We start from the raw sequence: 21,121 nt of genomic DNA, 5'->3' as shown, positions 1-21,121 counted from the left end.
AACAATTTTAGGCTGTCTGCAAAGGAGAGTACCATCTGTATCCAGATAAGGAGCTGTGGAGTTTGAACAAAGTGCAAGGACTATTCCCCTTAATTTAGGGAAAAAAACATATCTTATTGTCTGATCTTGATACCTTAGACTTCTCTTCTCTTTAAGGATATGATTTCTCTCTCATCACACCCAATTTGGATCAAGGTACAACATGGAAACAAAGTAAAGACTGACAGAGTGCTTTCTGGTGGGGGGGGGGAAGCAAGATTGGGGGGAAATTGTAAAACTCAAATAATATCTTTAATAAAAATTAATTTAAAAAAAATAAAAAATAAAAAACAAAAAAAAAAGATTAGGTTGAAGAAGTTGTAGTTTATTCCAGGGGCAATTAGGAGCCATTGAAGCTCTTTCAATAAGGGAAGGTGATGTGGCAATATCTGTAATTGTAAAATATGTTGTTGTTTTTTTATTTGGGCAAAGTATTCTTTCTAGTCATTTGAAATTAGAGACCAAGCTGCAAAAGATAGAATTCTATATTTTACACACACACACACACACACACACACACACACACACATACACACAAATAGCTATAAATCTAGATTGCTTTTTGCAAGACAATGAGTTAAGTGACTTTCCCAGGGTCACACAGCTAAATAATTAAGTCTCTGAGTACACGTTTGAACTCAGGCCCTCCTGACTCCAGGGCCAATGCTCTATACAGTGCACCACTTAACTATCCCCCATATAATATATTTTTAAATAAGACCTGTTTTTCATCAGTATGAGGAGCTCCTGGAGAGAAACTTCCCATAGTAATGGAGATTGGCAACTTCAACTCAATATTTTAGAGAGTTTTCTTGGTCATGGGTACCTAAATAATTTGTCCAGAATCAAACATCTAGTAAATGTCATAGGTAAGTTTTGAATCTAGATCCTCCAGGGATATTAGGTCACTATTTCTTTATCCACTATACTATGCTGTCTCATCTATAACACTATATATTGTCTCTACTTGCCTTTTTACAGGGTCCCTTAGCTAACTTGCCGAGCCTGGATTCAGTCTCTTTGAAGGCAGCAATGGTGAGAAAACCCTTATTTTATATCAAAGCATTACCGTTTGTATTTCTTGAAGACTTTTTTTCTTTAATGTCGCCTCCCTTCTAGATATAATTTGTCTTGTGAATTTTGTTTTTGTTTGCCCATAACATGTAGTATTTATATTGGTTTAAGAACAGTTATGTCACTGATATTTCATTGACTCAGACATTTTTATATCTTTATATACTACAAACACTGAAACATATATATTCTACAGTGTTCTAATGTAACCTAACAGAACATATTTTTATATAGTGTTATATTTCTAAATCTCCAAATTATAACCCTAAGACACAATGAGCACCAGTCTACTGGTATTCACTCAATTCATGTCTGTATTGTATACAGACATATTTACTGAGAGTTATGACATATTTAAATAATTATATATTATACATGTGTGCACATAATTATTCATAAATATATATTTTCATATGCAGTCATACAGCCTTATTTACATGATCTCTCACACCCAAAATTTTAAGATAGAACTTAAATTTAAGTTAAATATATTTTAAATGTTACCATCAATTATATTACTTCTGCGTATGATAATTCATAAGAATATCAAAGTATTTACAAACTTTGTAACATTGATAAACTGACTTTGGGAAATTGATATTCTGAAGGCCAGGGAGCAGTTTGCTTATGTAGAAGGCATCTTGATTGGCTTTAGAGTCAAAAGTTTTGAGGCCAGTGGTTACTTGTGACATTGTCTACAAGTCCTTGAGCAAGTCACAATCTCATTTGACCCTAGTTATTTATCCTTGAAATGTGGGTCCACTTGCCCAAGGTCAAAAGCTAATAGGTATCTAAAGTGTCTAAAGTTAAATTCAGATCTTCTTGACTAAAGACCAGTATTTTCATCATTTTACCTCCAACTGCCTTACAAGATAATAAACACATCTTTTATAGACCATAAAACAATTAACAAGGAATTAATTCAGGGGAGCAAACACTAGATACAAACCTAAATGACATCTTAATAACAACATCCTGAATAATGTGTGAGTGAAAGAACAAAGCATAGAAAGATTAATAATAAATAGAGCATGATAATGATGAAAAACTTCCAGAATACAGCTGAAACAGCCCTCAGAAGAAAAAATTATGTGTCTGAAAGCAAGCATTAATAAAACTGAAAAAAAAAAAGATGAATGATTTAGGTATGTAATTTAAAATCTATTAAGCAAACAAACCCAAAATCAACACCTAAGAAATCTTGAACATTTATAGGGAAATCCATCTATAGGGCAGGGAGTAGGAGAGGGAGGAGAAGGAGGGGGGGAAGAAATTTCCATTAAAATTTTATTATATCTTCATTCATTCATTTATTTTTTTATTTATTTTAGGTTTTTACTAGGCAATGGGGTTAAGTGGCTTGCCCAAGGCCACACAGCTAGGTAATTATTAAGTGTCTGAGGCCAAATTTGAACTCAGGTACTCCTGACTCCAGGGCCGGTTCTCTATCCACTGTGCCACCTAGCCGTCCCTTAACTTTATTATGTCTTTAAAAGCAATAACAAGTTGTACAAAGCAGATTTGTAATTTCATCTTTTTTAAATTATACTTTGTTATGTAAATGCTTATTTTATTCTATAACTTAAAAATAAAATATAAAAAGAAAAGTTAAATTTAAAAAGTGAAAAACAAAAAATTATAAAAATGATAAATCTTAAATTTGGTTCTTTTTTTCTTAAGGTTTTTTTTTTTGCAAGGTAATGGGGTTAAGTGGCTTGCCCAAGACCACACGGCTAGGTAATTATTAAGTGTCTGAAGGTTTTTTTTTTTGCAAGGTAATGGGGTTAAGTGGATTGCCCAAGACCACACAGCTAGGTAATTATTAAGTGTCTGAAGCCAGATTTGAACTCAGGTACTCCTGACTCCAGGGCCTGTGCTCTATCTACTGCACTACTTAGCCACCCCTTAAAGTTGGTTCTTTAAACAAATGTAACAAATAAGCTTATTCAAAAAGAAAAGGAAGGAAAATCAAATCACTACCCCTTCTCAAAAAAAAGAAAAACCAAGGTGAAATCACAACAGATGAACAATAAAAGGAATTGTCAAAACTTTACTATATGTAATCAATGTTTTAGCAGAAATTAGATTACTTATAAGAATTTAGAGACTAGCAAGAGACTAGCCCTGTGGTTTCATTGATTATATAAAGTACAGGCAATCTGTCAAAACCAATGCAACAAAGATTAGAAGGAAAGCAAAAATCTGGAAGAAAATTTTTACACCAAGAATGTCTGAAAAGGCCTCATATCAAATATATAGAGAATTGAGACAAATTCATGAGAATAGAAGCCATTCGCCAATAAATAAGTGGTCGAAAGATATGAATAGGTAGTTTTCAGAAGAGCAAAACTATCTATTGTCATGGAAAAAATGCCCTAAATCATTAGTATTAAAGAAATGCAAATTAAAACAACTCTGAGGTTCTACCTCACACCTATCAGATTGATCAACATAGAAAAGGAAAATGATAAATATTGGAGAAGATATGGGAAAATTGGAGAACTATAATGCACTGAAGTTATGAACTGATGCAACATTTTTTTTTGAACAATTTGGAACTATATCCAAAAGACTATAAAACGGTATATAATACTGTGATCCAGCAATATCACCACTAGACCTGTATCCCAAAGAGATTATATAAAAAGACAAGAGTACCCATATGTACAAAAATATTTATAGCAGTTTTTTTGTGAGTGTGTCTTGGCAAAGATTTGGAAATTGAGATGCCTATCAATTGAGGAATGATTGATATATAAATATAATGGAATACTATTGTTCAATAAGAAATGATAAGGCAAAAATATTTATAGCAGTTCTTTTGGTAAAGAATTGGAAATTGATGGGATGCCCATCAATTGGGAACCGACTAAACAAGTTGTGGTATAATGTTATAATGAAATATTATTGTGATATAAGAAATGACAAGCAGGAAAATTTCAGAAAAACTTGGAAAGGTTTGCATGAACAGATACAAAGTGAAGTGAACAGAACCAGAATATTGTACATATGAACATCTGAATTGACTTAGCTATTCTTAGCAATTCAGTGATCCAAGACAATCCCAAAGGGCTCATGATGAAAAATGCTCTCTGACTACAGAGAAAGAACTGATGGAGTATTAATAGACTGAAGCATACTATTCTTAACTTTTTTCCTTCCTTCTTTTCTTTCTTTCTGAATTTCCATGTGCAAAATGATTAATATGAAAATGTTTTACATGATTTCACATGTAAAATCTATATCAGATTACTTACCATCTCAAAGAGAGGGGGAGTAAGGAAAGCCTAGAATTTGGAATTCAAAATTTTAAAAAAAGAAATGAATGTTAAAAATTGGGGGAAAATACAATTAAAAAAAACTGAATTGAGATGGGGGCAGCTAGGTAGTGCAGTGAATAGAGCACCAGCCCTGGAGACAGGAGGTCCTGAGTTCAAATCTGGCCTCAGACCCCAACTAATTACCTAGCTGTGTGACCTTGGGCAAGTCAACTTAACCCCATTGCTGTGCAAAATCCTAAAAAAAAAAGATTTGAGATGGGTTTTTTGTTAATTCTCTGACATTGATGGTAACTTTATAAAATGGGAATTCACAATTGACGAAAAAAATGCAAAGAAAGGTAGCCTATCTGTACTAGATCTAAAACTTTTATGAAGCAGAAGTTATCAAAACTACCTGGTTCTGATTAAGAAATAGAGTAATGAACCAGTGGATTAGAGTAGGTACCAAAGAAACAGTAGTAAATTACAACCATAGTATTCTACTGTTTGACAAATCCAAACACATTAGCTTCTGGTATAAGAACTCATTAATTGACAAGAACTGTTGAGAAGACTGGAAAATAATATGACAATAACTGGCATAGATTCACATCTCACTCACTATACCAAAATAAGGTTGAAATGGGTACAGGATTTAGATAAGAACAAGACATACCCTATTTGTTGGATCTATGGAAAATGGAGAAATTCATGATCAAACAAGAAGTAGAGAACATATAAATTGCAAAATGGATGATTTGGACTATATTAAATTTAAAAGTTTTGCACTAATAAAACCAATGCAGTCATGATTAGAAGGAAAATAAAAAAGCTGAGAAACCATTTTCACAGCTTGTGATTCTAATAAAGGTCTCATTTCTAAAATATATAGAAAATTGAATCAAATTTATAAGGTTACAATTCATTCCTCAGTTGATTAATAGTCAAAAGATATAAATAGGTAGTTTCCAGATGAAGAAATTAAATTTATATCTATATATCATATGAAAAAATGCTCCAAATCATTATTGATTAAATAAAAGCAAATTAAAACAACTATGAGATACCATCTCACACCTATCAAATTGACTAAGGTAAAAAGGAAATGATAAATGTTGGAGAGGATGTGGGGAAATTAGGATATTAATGCATTGTTGGTGAAGTTGTGAACTGATACAGCCATTCTGCAGAACAATCTGGAACTATACCCAAAGAGCAAGAAAACTGATCATACCCTTTGACCCATCAATACCATTGTTAGGCCTATATCCAAAAGAAATCACAAAAAAAATGGGAAAAACTCATTCAAAAATAATCATTGAGGAGATGCCCATCAATTGGGGTTTGGCGGAAAAAGTTCTGGTATATGAATGTAATGGAGTACTATTGATCTATAAGAAATCATGAGTAGTTGGACTTTAGAGAAGCATAGAAAGAATTATGAACTGATACTAAGTAAGGTGAGCAGAATCGAGAACATTTTATATCTTAACAACATTGCAAGATGATCAAAGATGCAACTCCTCTCAGCATTTCAGAGATCAAGAATAACCCTGAGAGATATGTTGTGGACAATGCCATCCACATCCAGAGGAAAACCATGGAACCTGAATGCCTACTTTGTTCACTTTTTAAAAACTTCTCTTATGTTTTTCCTTCCTTTCTCATGTTTTTTCTTTCCCCTTAGTTCTAATTCCTCTTTCACAAAATGACTAATAGGTAAATTTGTTCAACATGAAGGTACATATACAATTTTTACTAGACTATTTGCTGCCTTGGGGAGTGGGGGAGGGAGAAGGAAGGGTGGTAGAAAAATGTGAAAGCATAAATTTACAAATGGATGAATATTGAAAAATTATCATTGCATGTAATTGGAAAATCAAATAAAATTTCAATTAAAAAATAAAATGGAAATTCAAGCAAATATAATAAACATTGAAATTTTTACTTATTTATTTTTGGTTTATGCAAAGCAGTGGGGTTGAGTGTCTTGCCCAAAGTCATACAGTTAAATAATTATTAAATGTCTGAAATCACATTTGAACTCAGGTCCTCCTGACTCCAGGGCTGATGCTCTATCCACTGTGCCGCCTAACCACCCTGAGAGATTCTTATAGTAAGAGAAAAATATAACTAATTCAGATCAGTGAGTTTTGTTTCTAAATAATTCCTTAAAAGAAATGTCCATTATTTTGGAGTATTTCGGTATACCTTACAATTTATCTTCTTCTCTTTTCAGGTTCAGTTTGATCGCTATCTTTCTGCCCCAGATAACTTGTTAATGCCACAGCTGAATTTCCTTCTAAGTGCCACAGTAAAGTAAGCTTTTCATACCTTAAATAAATCGTAATCATTAAAGTATTAATTAGGTACAAATTAATTTATCCTTCAACATAATTTCTACTAAAACTGTAAGAATTATAGCATTATTAATATTGTAGAATGAAATTTAATCATATATGATATAATTATAGAAGTAACCTTAAGGGTTATCTAATTCAAACACCCTTCAGCTTAAAGATAAGGGAATTGAGATTCAGAAAGGTTAAGTCACTTTTCCATGGTCATATATATAAAATATAACAGGCCTGAGAACTGAGCCATTCTGCAAATCCATGCTCTTTCCATTGTACCATTCTGCCTTCTGTTTGCTTAGGTTATATATTCCAGTTACTCTCTCTGTTAGAAAGATAGATGACAGATAGATGAGGGTTAGAAAGATAGATTGATAGATAAATAAATAGATAGTTGTATTATTGCTGAGGTTATGGTTCCAGGATCTTATGCATGAGCAGATTGTAATGGAATGTAATGAATTTTGATGGAAATCAAATAGTATATTCATACTGAAATACTCTTAAGTATTATATTTTACAGATTATTTTGGTTCTGTGAATCTCTGAATATATTATTTTATTCTCTATTATATAATTTAGATATATTACAAATTGAAAATATCCACTTGAATGGGGGAGGGGCTGTTATTCTCTCAGTACTTTGCACTGATCAAACATCTATATTATTGTGTTCATTTCTGAGAATCATATTTTCAGGAGGGCATTGATAAACCAAGGTATTCCCAGAAAAGATATCAGGTTAGTGAAAGGACAGAAAACCAATATGAACAATTCTCTTACAATGAGAATTTGTCAACAATGGAATGAATATGCCAACTTGATGGGTGGAATTGCTAAAAACTGCAAATATTCAGTCAGAGGCTGAATATCCTATTGCGGGTTTTCTTTCATTGGCTAGGGTAATGTCCTAGGAGATATTATATTACATTACATTACATTATATTATATTATATTATATTATATTATATTATATTATATTATATTATATTATATTATATTATATTTATTATATTTATTATATTTATTATATATTATAATCTCTTCTAATTCTTAAGATTCTATGATTTCAAATACAGATTAAGTCCATGTAGTTATACCTGACAAAAAAGATAAAATCTTTTTTATCTTCTAATGCCAGTTTTAAATTAGCTGAACAATATCTATAAAATAATCTACTTATTTGATTTAGGATCAAGTTTAAACACTGAGAGACTGAATATATTAATTTGTAGTTTTACATTGACTATATTAGTATGAGAAGATTTTATAATATATTGTAATTTGGAATGGGGAAAATCAACTATATTATAAATTATTACATTTTTAATGATTTGCTGTGTGAAAGTTTATTAAAATGAACTAATTTTTACTTAGTCAATAGGAGAAAAATTTTATTATTACTGATATTTATTCAGTATAAATATACATGCATACATATATATAAAATGATCTGGATTTTTGATTTATATAATTTTATTTTTAAATGACTATAATTATTAAATTACAATAACGGCATAAAGAGCAATTTTTTGTCTTACTAGCTAAGTAAACTAGAATAAATTCTTCCCCTGGTTAAAATGATTAATGCTTAAATATAAATTAAAGATACTAGTAATAGTATGGGACATTTTAAGTAGTTATATTTCTTTCCCTAACCTCTGGAGTCTCATTAAGATTGGCTTAAAGCCCAAACAGTTCCATGCTGACAGGTTTTTGGCAGCTCTAAAACTCACATCTTTGCCAAAATTCTGTGAATTACTGTCATCTGAGAAAAATGCTTTATATTGAGCAGAAGACTATACCTGGACTATTTAGTTCTGAATATTATATTATTTGAGAGAAACCAAGCAAGCTAATGCAGCCAGAGAAGAGGAGTGATGAGGTTAGTGAGGAGACTCAATAATATGTCATGTGGAGGTCTAGTTTACCAAATGCAGTTTAGAGTGAATATATTCTAAAAAAAAAAGCATATTATTCCATTATTATCCATTTACACTGCCCATTTCATAAATTAAAGCTAACAATTTCTGATGATCATGAAAAAATATTTTTTATAATTCTGAATTTCTTAGTTTTGTAGATTTGTACTTTGCTAATATAAGATTTAAATACTATGATCATAGTCAATAATATAAATTAAAATGTATTAACAAAATCTAAATTTATTGTTTCCTCTGAAGTTTCAAATGAACTGACTTCATATTTAGAAAAATAAAATGCTATTTTGAAAAGTATTCTATAATGAATTTTAGTTAATAATTCCAATATTCCTCTAAGTTTTTTCTCTAAGTGAAAAGAAAATATGATAGTTACTTTAGAAATATATTGAGAAATTCAGACTTTATTTTGGTAAGTGAAATATTTTAGGAACATTTAGGAATTTTAATGAGGAATTTTTACATCTTTGTTTTTATGGTCAGCAGACTTCCCTACTTTGAAAACAATAATTTTGTCCTTATTTCGATAAGATCAAAATGTAGTTTTTTTAACTTATATAACATTAAACAAAAGGAAAGAAAGTTTCTTTTCACCAAAAAACTGTATATTATAGTTTTCATTCACTGGTAAATGAAAAATAGTTTTGTATATCTTCCAGATAATGCATATTACTTTGCTTTCCTAATGACAATTTAGAGATGGAACATATAGATATACATACACACCAATATGAATATACTATATATTTGGACCTAATCTTTTCTATAAATACTGGATATATTATTTTCTCATAGTTAAGATTTGCAAAGTGCTTTATATTTATCAGCTCATTTGAGCTTCAGAACAGTCTTTGTAAGGCTCTTATTAGTCCCCTTGTACAGATGAGCAAAATAAGGCTTTAGAGTGACTTGCCCAGAGTCATACAACAAGTGAGTGTCTGAGTTGGATTTAAATCTAGGTCTTTACTCCAAATCCAGCAAAAACTTACTCTTGAAAATTTAAGGAGTTTTTTCAATTTTGCCTCCATAGTTTTGATTCCTGTGAATTATCATTCCTCATTTTTTTAATTGCTCTATGGTATCTATCATTGATCATCTCAAGTTTGACAATTATATTAAGTAAATAGGAGACATTTCAAAAAATCACAGAAATCAAAGTAGAAAGGAGGAAAATTGATTTTCAAAAATTCCATAATTTGGTAGACATGGGACTGGACTTGTGATTGCTTTGGCATAGGGAACAAAACTGAAAAATGCCTTCTCTGCAATTTATGGTCTTGAAAAGTTCCCTCAAGCACTGAGAGACTGATGAAATGACTCTTCGATAACATAGCCAGGATGTGTCAGAGGCAGGGCTTCTCTAGGTCTTTGTGGTGTTGTGATCAGTTCTTCAGATCTTGGACCACACTATCTTTTTAGTAGGATTCGGCAGAAGAAAAACCTAGATTTTCTAATGTCTGCTAAGTATATAAAGGAGATATAAACTGTCTCACTGAGGTTGCAATGATAAGAAGCCTTTCCCCTTTCCTATAGAATTCTTGCATTGTTATTTCCACCAGAAATTGAATCTACTTTCAGTATCAACTTCTCATGCAGGAATACACATAGTTCAACAACATTAAGTCCCTTCCCATCCACCTTTTCTATGCTTCATCTGAATGCTGTACTTGAAGGTCAAACTTTCTATTCAGCTTTAGTCATTTAATCAATTTTCTTAAAATGAAAGAAATAAAAATAAAGACTTTGTGATCTAGTAAAGAGCAAATTGATTCATGTAAAAGGCCCAAATCAAAAGTTCAGAAAGTCTGTGGATACAGGAAAGCAAGAAAAGCTCAGAATCAGTGAAGGCCCACAAAGACAAGGGGGTGCCAGTGAACTTATCCACAGCAATGCTAGTGAACTAGACTGTGACTCTAGAGCCTTAGATAAAACATTTGCATTATTCCCGAGTCTTGTGCCCTCACTTGTGTATGAGTGACAAGGTCTCTTAAGGGTGTATTTTCAGCCAGAATATCAGATTTTTCCCTGATTCCATCAGGGACTCTATTTTCCTTCCTTTTCTTCTCACATCATGTGGTGTATAGTGTTTAATAGATAGTATTTTAAAGGGTGGCTAGGTGGCATGGTGGATAGAGAACCGACCCTGGAGTCAGGAGTACCTGAGCTCAAATCCGGACTCAGACACTTAATAATTACCTAGCTGTGTGGCCTTGGGCAAGCCACTTAACCCCATTGCCTTGCAAAAACTAAAAATAATAAATAAATAAATATTATTTTAATAAAGGGAAGTAAAAGATGTTTAGAATATGACCTTAACTTTTGAAGTTAATATTATAAAAGGCAATTAGCATAGTCTCTCCCCAAAAATCTCCCTTTGCTCAACAAAAAAGGTGGGAAGAATGGTCTGAATTAATAGTGTGATAATTTTTATACAATAACAATAAAAAGGAATAAATGTCTTCTTTATAACCACAGGCTTAGTATACAGCCCATTTAATATTCATGAACTGCTTCATAAAATAATGAGTACCCTATGGCTTATAATTTTAGAGGCTATGTGCTAAACATCAGGAATATTTTAGCTTGTTCTTGTATGGATAAAACTTAAGGATCACCTTTAACATCCCTCCTAGATTTATTTCCTTGATGCTATGACTAAACTCTATATGTAACCTTTTTTAATTTGTAGATGTTGGTCATTTAGGAGCATAGAATTGAGCACTAGAAAAGAACTTAAGATATAATTTAGTCTATCCTCATTTTACAGATGATGAAACAAAGGCCCAGGCACATTAAGTGATTTGCTGAAACACACACAAAAAGTAAATGGTAGAGCCTAGATTTGAACCAGTCTTTTGACTTCTTTAATTCCTTCTCATTAGCATTAAGTTGCCCCCCCCCTTAGCTGTGACTCTGTAATAAAGCTCTGTTTTTCAAATCACAGAAACTGAATGTTGAAATAAACTATTTTTAGAACTGTTAGATTTATGGTAATGATAAAGATTGTATCAAGTTGTTATGGTAACTGAATGCTGAAGTACTGATTAATGACAACCATACTAGTTACTAGAAGTGAGAGAGTTCATTTATCATCATAGCTCAGTGCTTTAAAATTAATTTAAAATAAAATAATTCCTTGAAGTATATTTTAAGCATGAATAATATTATCTTCTTTCAGTTTCACACTAATCATTCCATAAAATGTTTTAACAGTTTTCATGATGATGTAGCTTAATATTTTTTTTGCCAGTACATTTTTATAACTTTGTCTTTTTAACTAGATGAATATATAAATTTATCTACCAACCACTATTCTGGGATTTGTTCATAATGCATTGAAAAATTTTTCTCCTTTTTTAATGTGCAGTAGCAACTGATCTGTCTTTTCAAAGATTTTTTTTTCCTTTCTGAAATAATGAATCAACTATAATAGTTACTATACTAAATCACATAAGAATATTTTAGCCACTCCTTCTGGACAGAAGGGGGACCATGAAACAAAATATGAAATTATTAAATTAGTGTTTTAATAGTAGCATGGGTGGAGGAGTATCAATATCTTTTTAAGACACTTTTCTATCTCTATTAGAGTTTTTTTTTAATAAAATATAATTATCTGAAAGAGAACAACTGGCCCTTGCAGTAAAATTCTAGGTCCAAACCCAATGTGCTCAAGGCCTAAAAGAGCCATGTGGAGCTATATTTGCGTTCTGACTTGTGACCTTGTAGGAGGAATACAGTCAGTTTGTTGTCATTACCAGTTCTCTTAACTCACACACATTCTCCTCTCCTGCCCCTTAAGTGACAAGAGGACAGATACTCTTTCTTTTTAGAAACACATGACTAAGCTGAGGCATCTGGTTGCTGTTAGTTGTCAGATCATGTTTTAATTACAAGAATAACCTGGCAATATAAACTATTGAATCTTTAGGAATTCTGTGGATTAGGAATGACTTAGAATTTATCATTCTGGATCTAGCTAAAATTCATCCTTGCAATTTCTAAAAAGAAAAGATTCAAGAAGGAAATTGATATTGCAAGCAGCAAGAGAATACTTAAAATAATATAAACTCTTGAAGGCTTTTAGAAAAATAGATAACTTTGGTGTGGCTAGGTGGTGTAGTGGATAAAGCACTGGCCTTGGAGTCAGGAGTACCTGGGTTCAAATCTGGTCTCAGACACTTAATAATTACCTAGCTGTGTGGCCTTGGCCAAGCCACTTAACCCCATTTGCCTTGCAAAAAAAAAAGAAGAAAGAAAGAAAGAAAAATAGATAACTTTGATGGAACTCTTTAAGATTTGCAAAGTGTTTTGCATATATTATCACATTTCATTTTCTTAATAACTTTGGGGTAGAATTACTATGATTATTCCTCTTTTCCAAATGAAGGCATAGAGGCTGGAATAGGTTAAATAACTTGACATGGATCAAAAAGCTAATGAGGATTGAGGCAGAATTTGAATATAAGTCTTCTTAACTCTAAGTCTTAACATTAATCACTAGTCTTATCTAGCTGCTTTCTCTAAACATATCATTTTTTATTTTAATGGTTGTAAGTTATTCTCATCCATTAAATCCAATCATAAATATACACACACACACACACACACACACACACACACACACACCCATACCTTGACATACTACCAAGTGTTATCATCAGTGACATGATCAATTCTGTGTGTTTGAGAATAGGGGAGGACATGCTCCCCAGATTACTCAGCATGTACTCCTCAACATCCATTATACACAATCCTAGGAACTTCCCAGGTCAGGATGCATCCAGAAAGAAATTCCCAGGATCTGGCCTTGGAGGATTCTTGAGCATGCAGGAGCCAAGTACGAGCCTACCTGTAGGTCAGCAGCCAGGTGGGACAGACAGTATGGCTGTCTCCGTTCCCCGTGTTTCATTTCTTTTCTTTCTCCTTTCACCATCTCTGGACATGCATATGAATTTGCCCTTGGTTCCCTTATCTAGATTACTTAATTCTTATAGTAGTTTACCTTTCAGATTATCTGGTGCCAAAAGTTTTAGATTTAAACTGAAATTTTGTTTTTGTTTTTCACTACTTCAGCTCCCCTTCTCTGACCAGAAACAAAATTTGAATGAAATGAAACAGTTCTTCCTTGAGGACTCCCAAGGAGGTTTTCTATTTAATTTTAAAGGGTTTGTTGTTCTAATAGAGGGTCTGGCCTAAAGACTCTTTAAACCATCATAGCTTTCTTCTGCTTCCTTTGTCGAGGTCAGAGGAAGCCAGAAACAAGATTTAAACATCTGAAACCAAAAGAAATTACATTTATATTAACTCATTTCATCCTTGCAACAGTTTTACAGTTAAAGAAACTGAGACTCCAAGGTGTTATTTATTCAGTGGTATAAAACCTATTGAAGGAGGAACTTAGGACCTCAATTTAGGGTTCTTTTATGAAATTCATATTGTATTTAATAGAATGAAAGAAGTGAGAAAAGACAGACCTATGTTGGATGGAAAAATGGTTTCTGCTCTAAATAAATACAAAGAAATAAGTAATACAGATATCCTAGAGTAATAGCGATGAGAATTAATTTTAGAAAATTTTACTTGCCTCATTAGACAGCTTAATGGATTGCTGTAGACAAAAGAGAAATCATTTCGGTTGGTGAGCCTCTCTACACATAACCATATAAGAAGCTTTTCCTATTCTGCAGAATACTTATCAGAGTACATTCTCTGCAGGCAAAGCTATCCAGAACCCAGGATTATCTGGGTACTCATCTTGACTCAGCTTTATTATGTTTTTGTTTTGCTTCATTGCTAATACTAAAATAAAAATATTTCCTACTGTAGCATTTTAGTTAAGTTATGCATTAGCTAGCCTTTTGTGTGTGATAGTTTGGTAAACATTCAGATAAGGTGACATAGTTGATAGAGCTGGCCCAGGAATCCAGAAAACCTGTGTTCAAATCTAGCCTCCGGCAGTTCCTATCTCTATGATTCTAAGTGGCATTTCGCTTTTTTTTGCCTCAGTTTCATCACCTGTAAAATAGGGATAATCGCACCTACCCCTTAGGTTGTTGTCAGGATTAAATGAAATAATATCTGTTTGAGGATTTTTACAGTACCTGTCTCATAGTAGTTTTATTCCAAAAAAATGATCATAGTCAAGTCATGGCTGTTGTGGGCCAGTTTCTTCATTGGAAACATGAAGAATTTGAAGTAAATGATAACTGAAATCCCACCTAGCTCTAAATTTTGTGATTCTGTAAATTCTAGATAATATACTTACAAAATTTTACATTCTTAATTAGGGATTTCCTATTTTTAAAAAGTTAAGTTTTTCTTTTTTTTAAGTTCTAATCTCAGTGTTTATGAACTTAAAATTACCAGGGCCATCTAGGGATAGAGCACAGTGGATAGAGCACCGACCTGGAGTCAGGAGGACCTGAGTTCAAATCTGTTCTCAAATACTTAAAAATTACCTAACTCTGTGACCTTGGACAAGTCACTTAATCCTATTGCCTTGCAAAAAGAAAAAGAAAAAAAGAAATTACTGGTGACAGCTGTATTAGAATAAAGCAAGAATTCAGTGTAGTTTTTAGATGACTTTTATTTACTGGATGATGACAGTTTCTATCCAGTGCTATTAATTTAACTCTGTTGCCTTCAAATTGCTGGGTTTGAACATGATTGGATCTCAGGTAGGAGTTACCACCCTAGAAAAATAACACCCAAGTATATATTCTACAAATATTAGATCAGTGGCACCTCCTTGATTTGCCCAGGATTATTGTTCCACATGAAGGTTGTCAAGTCATATGAACAAAATTTCTAGTTATCTAGTCCAGGCACATTTGCCTTTGTCTACATCTATATGGAAAACGTCACCCTTAAAAGAAAAGAATATTCTCTTCATGATAATGAATGGTGGATCTTAAAATTTAAGTTGCTGTGAAGATAACTACATCTCTGTTTTGCTAAGATTTCTGTAAAGTTACACTATATAATGATTGTATGACCACAAAATTATATTCATACCAATTTTTATACAATCTCCCTTATTTTACAGGTGAGGAAACTGAGGTCTAGAGAATTGACTTGATTTGTCTAAGATTGCTTAGGTAGTAAATAGCAGAACTAGAATTCAGATTCAGATCCTTTCATTCTAACACTGTATACAACCCCTTGTACTATTTTGTATAATATCTGATCTGATAATTATGCATTATTTTCATAGTTGTGAATATGTAATATACATTAATTTAATAATCACTTTTGTATGTCATAGATAAAATATAAAATGTGATTCATGTTAGCATATGTATGTGTGTAATTTTTAAATTCACTATTAGCCATGATACTTTAAATATTTTTATTAAAATGAATTGTGTGCGTTTGATTCAAGCTTATGCTTATCTAGAATTTTAATGTTTATTCCTATGTTATTTGTTTATTTATAGAGAGCAGATCATAAAACAGTCCACAGAATTAGTTTGCAGAGCCTATAGTGAACTATATACAGCTGTGATGAATCCAGTCAATGAATACAAAGATCCAGAGACTATTCTGCACAGATCTCCTCAGCAAGTACAGACTCTTCTCTCCTAGGTTGTTTGATTGGATTGTTTGAACAATTTGATAACATTTTTCATTAGCATAATATTAAAGGTTTCTTTGTTTTCAATTTAATGTCATTCTTTTTTGTCTTCTGAACTGTGTTGATTTGAATATTCCAAAAAATCTAGGTGATTGATTCTCCATGGTATTATAACTAATGCCATTATAACATTCAGAGTAAATATACTGACTTCACTGGGGTTGTTAGTATTGGATCCATTCTTGCATATTTAGGGAAAAATGTTCTATATACTCATCTCCTTGTACCCCTCCAATTTGATGCCATTGAACCTCTAAAACCCAATAGAGAAGAGTTATTAACCTCAGTGAGGTTTTATTGTTGTGATTTTTTGACATTTTTTATTATAAACTTAATAGTAATCTCAAGAAACCTATCCCTCCTCAAATGATCTTTTTTTTTTTATCTGCTTATATTCTGCTGTGGAATGTAATCTTCTTGAGGGCAAGAACTTCTGATTTTATATCTTGCATGACTAATACAGTGCCTTGCACTTAACAGGTATTTAATGTTCTTACTGAATTGAATTAAACAAAGAAAGTGAGGACACAGACTTCCCCCTAATTATGAAATGCAGATAATTTATGTTTTGATAAAAACAAAATGTAAACTTTGAGAAAAGTAATAACACTAACATCTTATTTGTTCTCTGTCCCTTCTGAGCTTTTTCTTGATCTATGTACAAATAAAACTTTTGTTGCTAATGTTATTTTTAATATGGTCACAGAATGTGTATATCATTCTTCTAATTATATTTTCTTCACTTTACTATATAAAAATTTTCCATACTTGTAATCTTAATATTTGTCATTTTAATAATACATAATATTCTAACACACTGGTAAAACGTACTTTATTTCAACATTCTCCCTTTATTATGGAATTCTTATAATTTTTCATTATTTGAAATAAAATGCCTATGTTTTAATGGAGTTTTTTCCATTTTTCATAGTCCTAGGAAAAACACATTGGGTCAAAGGTTATAATTAGCGTTTTATCATATTTTCAGATTTCTAGATTGCCTTCAAAGAATACTCCAATATACTGTTTGACCAGCAATGTAGTAAAATTAATAATTCCCAGAACATCAATTCAAAGGAAGCCCCAAGTCAAGTCCAACAAGAAATAGCATGTTCAAACTTTAGAATTGCATGATAAAGTTAATATTTTAGGCAGCAAAGAAAGCCCATTAACATATAATAACTATATGTTATCTATTATGTGCTAGACACTATGTAAAAGTGCTTTACTTCATTTGATCCTCACAACAACCATGTGAGATAGTTGTTATATTCCTCATTTTACAGATGAGGAAATTAAGGCGAAAAAAAGTTAAGTGACTTGTACCAAGTCAAACAGCTAATTTCTGGGGCCAGATTTGAACTTGTCATCTTGACTTTAGGCACAGTACTAACTTGCCTGAGGACTATTAGTAGGTTATGAGAAATTGATGGAAAATTTTCAATATACTATTCAAAAGAAAAAATAGTTCATGCCTCTAAAATGGAGCCTAATCAATAATGAAAAAAGGTGTACTTTTACTCAAAGGGAGGAAATAAAGCCATTCTTTCAAAAGAAAGGTGGTAAGTAGGGAATATTATATTTGAATTCATCAAATAAAAAGAAGTCAATTCATTACTAAGTGAGAAAAGGCTAAACAAGAAAATGAATCCTTTTACCCTCCTATCTGAGACTAGATGAGACTATAGTTAGATATTTTTTAATTAAAAAAAATTGAAAGAACAAGATAAATTCTAGGAAATATTGGGAGAACAAAGGGGGGAAACTGCCTTTGAGTGTAAGAGCAAAAGGTCTAAGAGAGGGACAGCTAAGTGGTGCAGTAATAGAGCACTGGCCCTGGAGTCAGGAGGACCTGAGTTCAAATTTAGCCTCAGACATTTAAAATTTACCTAGCTGTGTGACCTTGGACAAGTCACTTAATCCCATTGTCATGAATAAAATTTAAAATTTTTTTCAAAAAGATCTAAAGAGTTGAAAAATCCCCTTAGCAGTAAAATATTTTGGGTGGTTGAATAACACAGAGAAAAATATCTGAAGAGGAAGAGAAAAGAGAGAGAAGGATGATTTGAAAAAGCAAGCCAGGGCTCAAAATGAAAGTTGGATGTGAAGCTTTAAATTTCTTACCCAGCCTTAGGTTTTAAGGAAGTAGAGATGGTTGGGACAATTGGTGGCTCAATAAGTAAAGCACTAGTCCTGCAGGAAGTCATATTTAAATCTGACCTCAGAAAACTACTTAGTTGTGTGACCTCAGACAAATCTTTTAACCTGTTTGCCTCAGGTTCCTCAAATATAAAGTAGTGATGATAACACCCACCTCACATAGGTGTTGTAAGGATCAATATTTGAAAACTGTTTAGAACAGCTCCTGGTAAGGAAGTCTAAAAATGTTGAAGTGTGGTCTAGTTTCAGGTTCAAGAATGTGTAATGAATTCACAAAAAACTTGACAGAAGTATTTAGAGACCAAAAAAAAGGGTTATTACATATTCCTGTGGTTAGCAGAAGCTAAAGGAGAGAGAAAATGAAAGTAGTGGAGGCAGTTGTAAGTGACAGATCCCCTTCAGGGGATTAGCCACAACTGCATCAACTGCCCTAGGAGAATAAATGCCATAAAGAGGGACAGTAGCATAAGAAAGAAAAATTAGGGACAGCTGCAAGTGCAGCTGGGTTGCTAACAGCCCCTCAAGGGTAAAGACCAGATTTATCTAGGAGAGCAACATGGTGTATGTGCTGGGAAAAGAGTAAGGAAGGATTTAGGGGAAGAGGTGATTCCCACCATGTCAGTCCTCTTTTTCCATGAGGAAGCCTTTTGGAAAGAAACTGAGATACTTACATTTCAGTACCTTTAGTGCCCCTTTTACTTGAGTTTCCAAGTGTCCCACAATGGAGCTATTTATCTGAATTAACAATAGGATGGAAATCAAACACCTATGGTATATGCAAGGCCATCACAAAAGAAAATTGTATTTAGTATGACATATTTCTCTAATATCTAATTTCTAATTCCTCTAACTCTAATATTTCCTTTAATTCACTGGCACATAACTGGCACAACGTAATGCTTATTCCCCTCTTCCTTTTGGAAGGAAGTTAAGAAATAAAGGATTTGGATACCAGTGACTGGGAGGAGTTTAGGTGGATGCTGAATTCACATTTGGCCTCAGAAACTTGTGACATAACACTGTTTGCTTCTTTCTTCATCTGTAAAATGAACTGGAGAAGGAAATAGCAAACTCTTCTCCAGTATCTTTCTCAAAACAACAACAAAACAAACCAAAAAAAAAAAAAAAACCCCAAATGGGACTTATAAAGAGTTGAACAAGACTGACTAACAAAATTGAAAGGAGGGAGAATTAATATTATGGAGCAATCCACAGGAGTGAAAGGCACAATGCATCTGTTAAAGTTTGGACATCTCAGGGAAATACATTAGGAGTTGTACTTTTAAGGACTATTTTCCCCCTGTGATAAAAAGAATGATTGAGGTCCTCAGGAGAATATACTTCAGAGAAGGGCAGAAAATGAGATAGGTACAGAAAAAGGTTTAATGCTGACATGAAGCTGATGAGGAAAAGAACCAGGTGAACCATGTTCGAGAGTTCTGCCTCTCTTGTGAGTTAATATTCCTGAGAATGAGTATTTTCATAAGAATTATAACTTACATTTATATGGTGCTTTGAAGTTTAAGATTTTAGGTATATAAAACTAATGTCTCCTGAGATACATTATCTGTTCTCACATAAGTAGTAAGGATCATGGGAAAGGGGGTGCCCTCAGAGAAAGGGCTTAAAGATCAGGGTTCATTCAGTCTCAAAGTTGACCCTTAGGTGTGAAAGGCTCAGACTTTAATTCACAAAGTTTACATATATTCCTGACCACAGACAATTCACAAATTAAACCTCTGGAGAGATAACAAGCTATTTAAAAGACAGCTTGAATAACAAAGGTCAAGACTAAAATGCTTGAGGGGAAAGAGAAAAGGAAAGGGGAAAACAATCCTAAGAAATGACTAGGCTTAGATTCATGTGGGTCCAGCCTGGAGCTGCCCACATTTGTAGTTACAAGCTGGGGAAGTAGTCACACTGAAAAGAGAAAGAAAGAGAAAAGCTTGTATCTAGAAAGGTAAGAGGAGAGAGAAGAGAGAAAAAGAAGCTTAGGTCAACATAGATCCAGCCACATGGAGCTGGGGCTATATGGTTAGAGGCTTAAAAGTGGGAAGAGAGAAAGAAAAACTTGCATCTATAAAGGAGAGAGAAGAGAGAAAGAGAAGGGCTTGGAAGAGAAACAGAGAAAACTTGTATCTAGAAAAGAGAGAGGAGGGAGAAGCTTAGATCAACATAGATCCAGCCATATGGAGGTGGGGCCCTATTGTTCTAACCATCGGGCCAGACCTTGTGGGTCTGACATGGAGACATTAGACAAGCTTCCCTCTGTCCAGAAGAGGGAAAAGCAAAGAAGGAAGAAAAGGGAAGTCCTTGGTGGAAGTCTGCTTAAACACCTCTCTGGTGGGTGGGATAAGGGTGGTGTTTGAGGAGTGGTTTAGCACCTGATTCCTGGTATTCTCCAATGTCTGTGCCTATCCCTCATTGCCCTCAGGTGGTGTTCAACAAAGGCATGATGTTCCAGTCCAAGGTGGTTTAGGTTATGTAGAAAATAGAAAACACCTTTCACAATACAGAAAGGGTTACAGCTTTTTCTCTGTGCCCTGCTTCAAAAATAGTAATGATGCCAACAATTGTGATTTGGGGAGATTTTGTGGTTGGAAAGGGATTTTGCAGACTTTTGCTGTTGGGTTGTGTTAAAGTATAGAATGCTGCCTG

At 33.0% G+C, this 21,121-nt stretch overlaps 1 long non-coding RNA gene across 1 annotated transcript; it reads left to right on the top strand.

Moving 5' to 3' along the window:
- The first annotated feature begins 329 nt into the window (after positions 1-329).
- Positions 330-17,103, top strand: LOC141508528 (uncharacterized). The gene is made up of 3 exons (XR_012474456.1): positions 330-1,074; positions 6,613-6,692; positions 16,107-17,103. It is a non-coding gene; the product is annotated as an uncharacterized LOC141508528 (long non-coding RNA).
- Positions 17,104-21,121: the final 4,018 nt, after the last annotated feature.

This window comes from Macrotis lagotis, chromosome 1 (genome assembly GCF_037893015.1).
Source record: "Macrotis lagotis isolate mMagLag1 chromosome 1, bilby.v1.9.chrom.fasta, whole genome shotgun sequence".
NCBI classification, from domain to species: Eukaryota; Metazoa; Chordata; class Mammalia; order Peramelemorphia; family Peramelidae; genus Macrotis; species Macrotis lagotis.
Note: the sequence above shows the minus strand (reverse complement) of the source record. Positions and strands in the feature narration are given on the sequence as shown.